At 36.6% G+C, this 9178-nt stretch overlaps 1 long non-coding RNA gene across 1 annotated transcript; it reads right to left on the minus strand.

Moving 5' to 3' along the window:
- Positions 1-1500: 1500 nt before the first annotated feature.
- LOC140036006 (uncharacterized) lies at positions 1501-2471 on the minus strand. Its single transcript, XR_011839901.1, has 2 exons — positions 2112-2471; positions 1501-1961 (listed from the first exon to the last, which is right to left on the minus strand). It is a non-coding gene; the product is annotated as an uncharacterized lncRNA (long non-coding RNA).
- Positions 2472-9178: the final 6707 nt, after the last annotated feature.

The following is a 9178-nucleotide window of genomic DNA, read 5'->3' on the forward strand; positions in this document are numbered from 1 at the left end:
TTTGTTATTTTGTATAATTTCAATTGGTTAAATTTGTTATAATTCATTGATAGTCTAAATAATAGAGAAGCTTTAGTAATACCGGTAATTGTTCATTCTTCCCTGTGGGATTGACCCGATATATACCCTAAACTACTAGTTGATCTGTATACTTGCAGTGAACGGGTGTAATTCAGTTTTTTTTAACTTGTACGTATATTAAAATCCCGTCAATGTGAATATAAATCTTTAGTGGATAGGTTTCATATTCATGACTCCGCATTTGAATTTATATTTCTTTTACCCTCTAAGATCAAGGTATAATAAAAGTGTCATTGTTATTCAAGGCCTTTGCTAATAATTGGTATTGGGTAACTATACAGCAAACACTAAAATTATTTTTTAAAATTACTGCTTTTAAAAAATCTAAAATTTTGTGCAAGAAAAGTTATTCAAAATTTACTAGTCCGTCATGGCATTTATTAAGGTTTACAAATATATGACACGTGTTCTTATACTTGAATGCATTATAAATTATTTAACAAAACTAATCTTTCTTTCCTTTCATGGAACTACCAGCATTTGTCTAATTTAAAAGATAAAAAGACAGATCTAAAGCTTTAGTTTGAAAATTGACAATTCAAAAGCGCCTTTTTCTTAAGACAAGCCTAAAATACGACAATAGTAAAACCTGAATATGTGAAAAAGGGGGAAAAAAGTAAGCAAGAAAATAAGAAATTGTAAATCAAAATTAGTACCTAGACAAAAGATAACCAAAAGGAAATCAATATAAAGTCTGATATTATGTTGATCTACAACATTAAAAAGATATTATCAAGTCTATAGATTCTAATTGAAATAGTGAAATGAACAAGTAAAGTTTCACAATTTTGTCAGACATTGTAAACATGCAAACCAAAAGTAATTTATAACAAGTTGCAAAGAAGTTAGTTCCATAAACTTAAACGGTGAAGTTAGACGTTCATTTGACGCATCTGTGGACATTAGCTTACATTTTCCTGAGTAAAAAGAAATTTGGAAACGCCTCTCAGCATACAAAGTGCTGTTTTATATTTTACCTTCTTTGATTTGTTGGGAACATAGTTACTAAGATATCGGCCATGTATAAGGGCATGCATAAAATGAAATATAATACGTACTTGTATCGTACAAAATTTTTTTGTTCAAAAGTGCAATGTAAAAATATGAGTTCGGTAAAATCACATATATAAATTCATACGTGAAGAGTAGGAGTATATCTAAAAGTTATGAAAGTAAAAGTATGGGTAAAATTACTACAATTTTTAAGAATTATATTACATTGAACCACTTTTAATTCTTATTCTTGTGTATCAGTAATTAAATTTATTAAAACTTTATCACTTTATTATGTTCATATGTAGAAATCTATAGTAATTATCAATAGAAAATAGAGTAAAATACACGGAACCCCCTTATGGTTTCGCGAAAAGACACCTTACCCCCCTATCGTTTAGAAACCTACGTATAAACACCCTAAACTTCATAACTAAAGTGGAAATTGACTTTTTAACTGGCTGAGTTACCGGTTGTAGGTCGAATACCTTTGTCTCTCCAAAAGAAAAAGAAGAAAAAAAAAAGAAAAAATTGTTACAAGAGCATCTTTAATGCTTTTTACTTCCATCTGTAACTCCTAAAAGAAAGAGAATGCCCATCAGAAGCTATCGAAACTCTTGAGATGGTCGGTGCTTTGGCCAATGGAAATGAAATCTTTAGCTTGCTTCCGCCGCTTTAAGAAGACCAGAGGAAAGATCTTTTCTTTACCCGGGCCTTAAGGCAGAGGACATTCTTTGGTTGGTTGGTGAAGTGCCCTTAAGAGGAAGACCGAAGGCCGAAGCTTAAGATTGAATTCAATTCCCACTTGTAACTCATAAACGAAAGAGAATTTCATCCAAGGAGTGAGGAGTGAAAAGCTATTGAATCAGCTGCTCTTGCCGGGTATGCTGTGCGTTAAGAAGCGAATTAGGCAGAGACAGGGAAAGGCAATTCGAATTGGAAAGCTTTAGATTCCGGCGTTATCCTTTTCTTTCTTTTAGGTTACATCCAGTAATAATAAAAGACACTCAAGATGAGAAGAGGAAGAAGAAGCTTACCCGTGTGTTGAACTCGGGGTCGGAACTCAATCGAATGAAAAGGATCGGTCAACTGGCAATTGGAATGCCTTGCTCTTCTCTGAAAGTACTTTCCCTTCCTTACTTGTTTCATTTTGTTACCGCCCCTTAGATTCCTCGAGCTTGTAAACATGACTCTTTCCATAAAGCATTTCTCGTCTGTCACCCAGTTTGATTGACGGTGGGACCTGATCAAAAGCAACCGATACTAAAATATAGGAGTAGAATGTGACGGTGATGACAGATCGATCACTTTGCCGCGGAAAGAACGCAGTCATGATTCTTGAATCATAAAAGAGAAGATCAAAAAATATTTGTGTTATTTAGGAGGAGAATAGGAGAGAGAGGATTTTCTTTACAAAGGATTCTCGCATATCCATCGTTATTAAGTCACACGTCCGGTTACAGGTCAATTTCCACTTTAGTTATGAAGTTTAAGGTATTTAGGTGGAGGTTTCTAAACGATAGGGGGTAAGGTGTCTTTTCGCGAAACCTTAAGGGGGTTCCGTGTATTTTACCCTAGAAAATATGTCACTATTGTTACACAAATTTTAAAATTTTCTCAAAACTTAAAGTACAGTTCGGAAAACATGATATATTAAAATATTTATTACATAGTTTATATGCTTATGTGAAAAGTATGAGTAGTTTTTTAGAACATTTATTTTTTTAGTTTTTAGAATTTTTTTTAAATGTATAAAATATGAAACCTCTTTCAAATTATACATAGAGGCAGTGCATTATACAGTTACTTCTTAACTAGGTTGGGAACTGTGAAGAGCAAGGAACGAGGCTGGAAGGACAGTGAGCACGGATGCACAAATTTGTCATAAAGTTTCAATGCTTTTGCCCTCAATTTCTATAGCTAACTCCTTTACAAAAATTTAAAACTCAAGATAATCAACATCTGCACAAGGGTTTCGCCTCGAGACTAACGTCCTGTAGACAAAAGTCTAGATTGCTAATAGTAGAAATTCTCCCGATTCTATACTGCAGTTGAATGTGGATGAGCCACTCCTGGAAAGCCCCTAATTATCAGGAGATGACAATGGCCACTTGGGAGTTTTGCGCTGAAGTTGGAGATTATTGAACTGTTTAATGAATGTTGGAGATTGTTTATTATTTTGGAGGGTACAAGGGGAAAGAATGGTGGAATGAGTCGAATCTGTATCCTTTAAATTGATTGATTACTTTTATTGAAATTGATAACTTGAATTGCAATGTTTGATGAATGTTTTGTATTGCTTATTGGCTACTTGTCCCTTTTGAGCTCTAGCTCAACTCCTTAGTTTTGTATTTTGTAAGGATCGAATACAACCTAAGAGGGGGGTGAATTAGGTTTTCTAAAACCAGCTAAGATATAGGTAACTCTTTTTCAAGCCTACCCTTCTTTTCTCAAAAACTACTCAATGGATCAGTTTATAAGAGAGCACAGATGTTCGTGAGATGAAGAGGTGAACAGTTTATATAGAAAAGCTATAAACGAAAGTAGAGAAACAAACCAGGTTTCAAACTCCACTTGAATTTGAACTACACTTTATATAGCAAGCTACTTTAAGTTGAACAAACTTGCAACCAATATCTTGTGTACAAGGGAAGGATAACTTCCTTCTTGCCCCAAACCACACTTGGTCAAGCAAGGAAGTTTTACAAACACTCGGATAACCCTCACAATGCTACACTATTGAATAAGCTGTGTCACACCTGAAAAGCTACAAGAAAATTGCACAAGCTGAGAATACAAGAGTTCTTTTTGAGTATTCTAACACTTGAATCACTCACGATTTGATGTAGACTTGATGTGCAAAGTTGCTCTGAGGTGGTTGACTTTTTTCTTTTTATAGGAGACCAAGAAATTCTTCAATTAATACTGTCAACGGATAGAAGGCAACTGAAGAGTCAACTAGCCGTTGGTGCTGTCGGACGTCCGATATTCAGTTTTTATGCGTCCGAACGAAGTCAATGAGTTTGAGAAATTTTCTTGAACCTCTTAGGACGTCCGATCCCCTATCACCATGCGTCCAAGGGTAAGATGCAAATTTGGAGGTTCCTCTTCAATTCCTTCGGACGGCCGATGCGTCCAATGTGTTACGTCCGAAGTGCAGCAACGCTTGTCGGACGTCCGATACTCAGGTGTTGAGCGTCCGATCGTGATCAGTAATCGTAGAAGTCCTGGCTTGTCTTCTTCGGACGTCCGAGTCTGAGTTCTTCATACGTCCGAAGTTACTCAATGGATGTCGTACGTCCGATATTCTCCTTTTGTGCGTCCGACATCTTCCTTAGCACTTTTCACCTTTTTTTTTATCTTCTTTTTGCTTTAAATTCACAGACCTATTTAGTGTCATTTCTGTAAAGGATCCCTACAAAAAGTATTAGTAACATCCATTTGTTTTGTAATCATCAAAAGATATGAATTGAGATAAACAATCTCCCCCTTTTTTATGATGACAAACATGTGGATAGAGGAAAAGTATACGAGCTGGGATTACAACTCCCCCTAACGAAGTGCATGAGTATACAAGAAGAAACAATTCCCCCTAAAACTGACTCCCCCTAACTAGTTACTTTGCACCATCAATGCTAATCCAATTCTCCCCCTTTTTGTCATCACAAAAGTGGGTATGCCATGTCTGATCAATTTTGATACCAGCAGCATCGGATAACATTAGCACGATCCATCAGAAACATTAGCAACAACACGCAATTTGATAACAAAGATTTTTCAATCAGATAATATCAGCAAAATCCATTCATGCTCAGCACAATCCAAAATCATCAGAAACATTCATAACAAACATATCCATTCAGCAGATATTAACAGACACATCCATAACAAACATTCATAATCCAACACTTGGTCATAACATCCATAAACAGTAGAAAATACCCAATTGTACAAACCAGAAATGAAAAGTTTTGCAATGCAAAAGATGAACTATAGTCCTAGAATACGGTGCAGTGACCTAGCAGTGCCTAGATAGTGATTTTAGATGATCCAGGCCTTCTCCTGGCCAGACGAAACTGTTCAGGGTCCTCTTCTTCCTCAGTTTCTTCATCGTTTTCTTCATATGCTTCCTCAGTTGCTGGAGCCTTGCCTTTATCCTTGGACTGAGAACTGGAAACAGGTGTGGCCTCAGTACCAGTAGTTGGCCATGTGGGCTCAGGTCTTGGCTCTTTCCCATGAACACTTGCATTGTTTTCAGGTATTGGAGGCACAAGAAGGTTCATTTTTTCAATGAAAGAGGATTGTTCGGCAGGGGTCATGGTCATTATGAGACCATCTTCAATAAGTAAAACATGCTTTTTGAGGTTTTCAAACAAGGAGATGACCTCAAAATTGGAAGAGAAGGACTTGCTGGCAGACTTTCTAGGATGAATAGTGAAAGGAGAGACATAGTCTGACTGATCACGAGAAGTCCTAGGAGTGACAGGGGTTTCATAAAAGTTTTTTTTTCTAGACTCAGCCACAGTATCCTTATAGCACCAATGGTCATCAAAAAATCTTAAGTTCTTTCTTTCAAAATAAGCTTTTGAAAAAACTGTTGAAGCACTGTCTTTGGGTGATTTTCCAGAAAAAGGTATTTCAAAATGGGTAAAGATAGGAGTCAGAAATTTACCATAAGAGAGTTTTCTACGACTATCAGTGCTAATTTTGAGCAGAAACTTGCACATCACAAAACCAAAGTCAATGCGGATTTTTTCAACAAAACAGTAGAAAAGATAGAGTTCCATTTTGTTTGCATCTGTTCTGTGGCCATCAGTTGACACCAATAGATTTGAAATGATGGTGAATATGATCAGATTCTGAGGACTGAGATTATCTAATCTTGCCTCAGCAGGAGTATTGAATTTGGTTTGAAAATAGGTCATGAATTTAGCATTGTAAAAATAATGGTAGGCAGAAGGAAATTCCTCATACGAAAAGAAATTTGCAATTTTTCCTTTGTAACCATCTTCAATCTTTGTTTTCAAAATGGAGTTTACAATGTCAGGTGTTAATATGATGTTCACAGAGTTGACCCTAGAGATGAGTTCTGTGTGTGAGTTATCCTTTCTAAGATTAGCAAAGAATTGATAAACCATGTCAGGGTAAAAGATATTAGGAATGGTCAGAAGATGAACCCATTTTTGGAATTCAAACAGTTTAATAACAGGTTCAAGATCAAGCTTACGAAATTCGTGGGGAAGGATGAGCCTTTGGGTGATGAACCCTTTTTGAGAGACCAACTCAAATCTGTCTTTGGCTTCATCATCAATGAATTTTGGGAGAGGAGTGGATTCTGGTACGGGCTGAGGTACTGGATCCTTCCTAGGACGTTTCCCTTTCGAGATTTGTGTGACAGATGCCCCAACATTTTGAGCCTCAGACCTTGTCCTTGGAGACTTCCTGGTGGAGGGTTCAGGTGTCTGCTGATTCTCAGCAATGTTTCCTTTAGAGTTCTGTTCTTCCATCTGCTCATCAGATGGTTTAGCAGTTGGAGTAACCAATTTTTTTTTGGGCAGTTTGCTTCACTTTACCACCACGGGTCACAATCTTCTTTTTAGGTGCTTGAGTAGATGGTTCCACAATCTCAATGTCCTCATCTCTAAGCCTAAAGGACCGTCCGGCACTGGTAGACCCTCCTCTGATTTTAACCATGATGCAATGTGGATGTGTTTTTTTATGCAGAATGTGGTGTATAGAGGAAGAATGCAGTATGAGCAAACGAGAGTGCACTGAAATGCCGCAAGGAGAGAATTATGAGAGGTTAGGGTTTCGTATGTAAATTAAGAGTTATGGGGTAGTTGGGGGTTAGGAGTGATTTTTATGGGTGGTTAACGAGCAATAGAGGTGTAATGACGTTGGATGAGTCAATTTCTTGGAACTTGGTTTGATGAGAAAGGAATTTGAATTTTAAATATGAGAGGAAACTGAAAGGTTGCGTCCGAGACCATGGAAGAAAATGAACTGGGAAGGATGGGTAACTGCCTTATAAGGCTCAATTTTTGAGTGTCGGACGTCCGAACGAAGTGAAGCGTCCGACACGACCGTCTGAACCAGTGTTTTTAGAAACGGCACGAAGAACACTGTCGGACGTCCGTTCCAATTCATCGGACGTCCAATAAAGATTGACTAGAAACGAAACTTAGAATATTTTTTCTGAAAAGCCCAGTTTTGTTCTTAAGAACACAAATTGATCTAGTGGGAGAGCTTTTGTGAGGATATCAGCGATTTGCTCTTTAGAACAAACAAACTGAACACGGATTACCCCCTTGGAGACAAGATCGCGAATGAAATGATGCTTTATATCAATGTGCTTAGTCCTAGAGCGTTGAATGGGATTTTTTGTCAGATTAATTGTACTAGTATTGTCATAGTACATAGGTACACATTCATATACTAAACCAAAATCATTCAATGTGTTTTTCATCCATAACAATTGAGCACAACAAGCACCAGCAGTAACATATTCAGCTTCAGTAGTGGATAATGAGATAGTATTTTGTTTTTTGCTGCTAAACCAAGATACCAAGCAATTTCCAAGAAAGTTGCATATACCAGTAGTACTTTTTCTATCTATTTTACAACTACCGAAGTCAGCATCAGAGAATCCACATAAAGAAAGTTCATGACATTTTGGATACCACAAGCCAAAGTTTAAGGTTCCTTTAAGATATCTAAAAATTCTTTTTACCGCATTCAAGTGTGATTCCTTTGGACAGGATTGAAATCGAGCACATAAACATACAACAAATATGATATCAGGCCTACTGGCAGTTAAATAAAGTAAATTTCTAATCATACCTCTATACTTCTTTTCCTCAACTTTTGTACCTTCTTTATCTTTGTCAAATTTGGTAGATGTGCACATAGGTGTTCCAACAGGCTTTGAGTTCTCCATTCCGAATCTTTTCAGCAGCTCCTTTGTGTATTTTGTTTGATTTATAAATGTTCCATCTTGGGTTTGAACCACTTGGAGTCCAAGAAAGAAGTTTAATTCTCCCATCATGCTCATTTCAAATTCCTTTTGCATGATGTTGGAAAAATCCTTGCACAAGCTCTCATTAGTAGCACCAAATATGATATCATCCACATATATTTGCACAATCAAAAGATCTCGTGAGCTCTATCTTGTGAAAAGCGTAGTATCTACAATGCCCCTTTTAAAATCATTTTCAATCAAAAAACTACTCAAACGTTCATACCATGCTCTAGGAGCTTGTTTTAATCTGTATAAAGCTTTTGAGAGTTTAAAAACATGATCTGAATAAGATTTATTTTCAAAATCAGGAGGTTGATCAACATAGATTTCTTGATCTATAAAACCATTTAAGAAGGCACTTTTAACGTCCATTTGAAATAATTTAAAATTCTTGAAACAAGCAAATGCTAGAAACATTCTAATGGACTCCAACTTAGTTACAGGTGCAAAGGACTCATCAAAGTCTATTCCTTCTTTTTGAGTATATCCCTGGCCTTATTTCTAACAACCTCCCCTTTGTCATTCATTTTGTTTCTAAAAATCCACTTTGTGCCAATGATAGGATGGTCTTGTGGTCTAGCAACCAGGGTCCAAACTTTGTTTCTTTCAAATTGGATTAACTCTTCTTCCATAGCTAAAATCCAGTGCTCATCATTCAATGCATCAGCAACATTTTTAGGTTCAAAGTGTGATACTAAAACAAGATTATCTACTAGGTGTCTAGAGGAGCGAGTTCTGACCTTTCAGATGGATCACCAATTATAAGCTCCCTGGGATGGCTCTGGGCAAATTTTCAGGTTCTTGGAAGATCATTAGGAGTAGTGGTGTCTCTGTCATTCGCTTCTCCAGTTGGACTGTCCTGAGTATCAGCATCCTTTAAATCAGTTTCTGGTGAAGCAGAGCCATGATCATTGATTGCTAACTTCTTTAATTCTTCTTGAACACCTGTATCATCATCTTCACCACAACTCATGGAAATGTCACCATTAGATTCATCAAAAGTAATGTGTATTGCCTCCTCTATAACCAGTGTTCTATGATTATAAACTCTGAAACCTCTTTTGTTTTCACAATATCCCAAGAAAA

Source organism: Coffea arabica, chromosome 2c (genome assembly GCF_036785885.1).
Source record: "Coffea arabica cultivar ET-39 chromosome 2c, Coffea Arabica ET-39 HiFi, whole genome shotgun sequence".
Classification (NCBI taxonomy): Eukaryota; Viridiplantae; Streptophyta; class Magnoliopsida; order Gentianales; family Rubiaceae; genus Coffea; species Coffea arabica.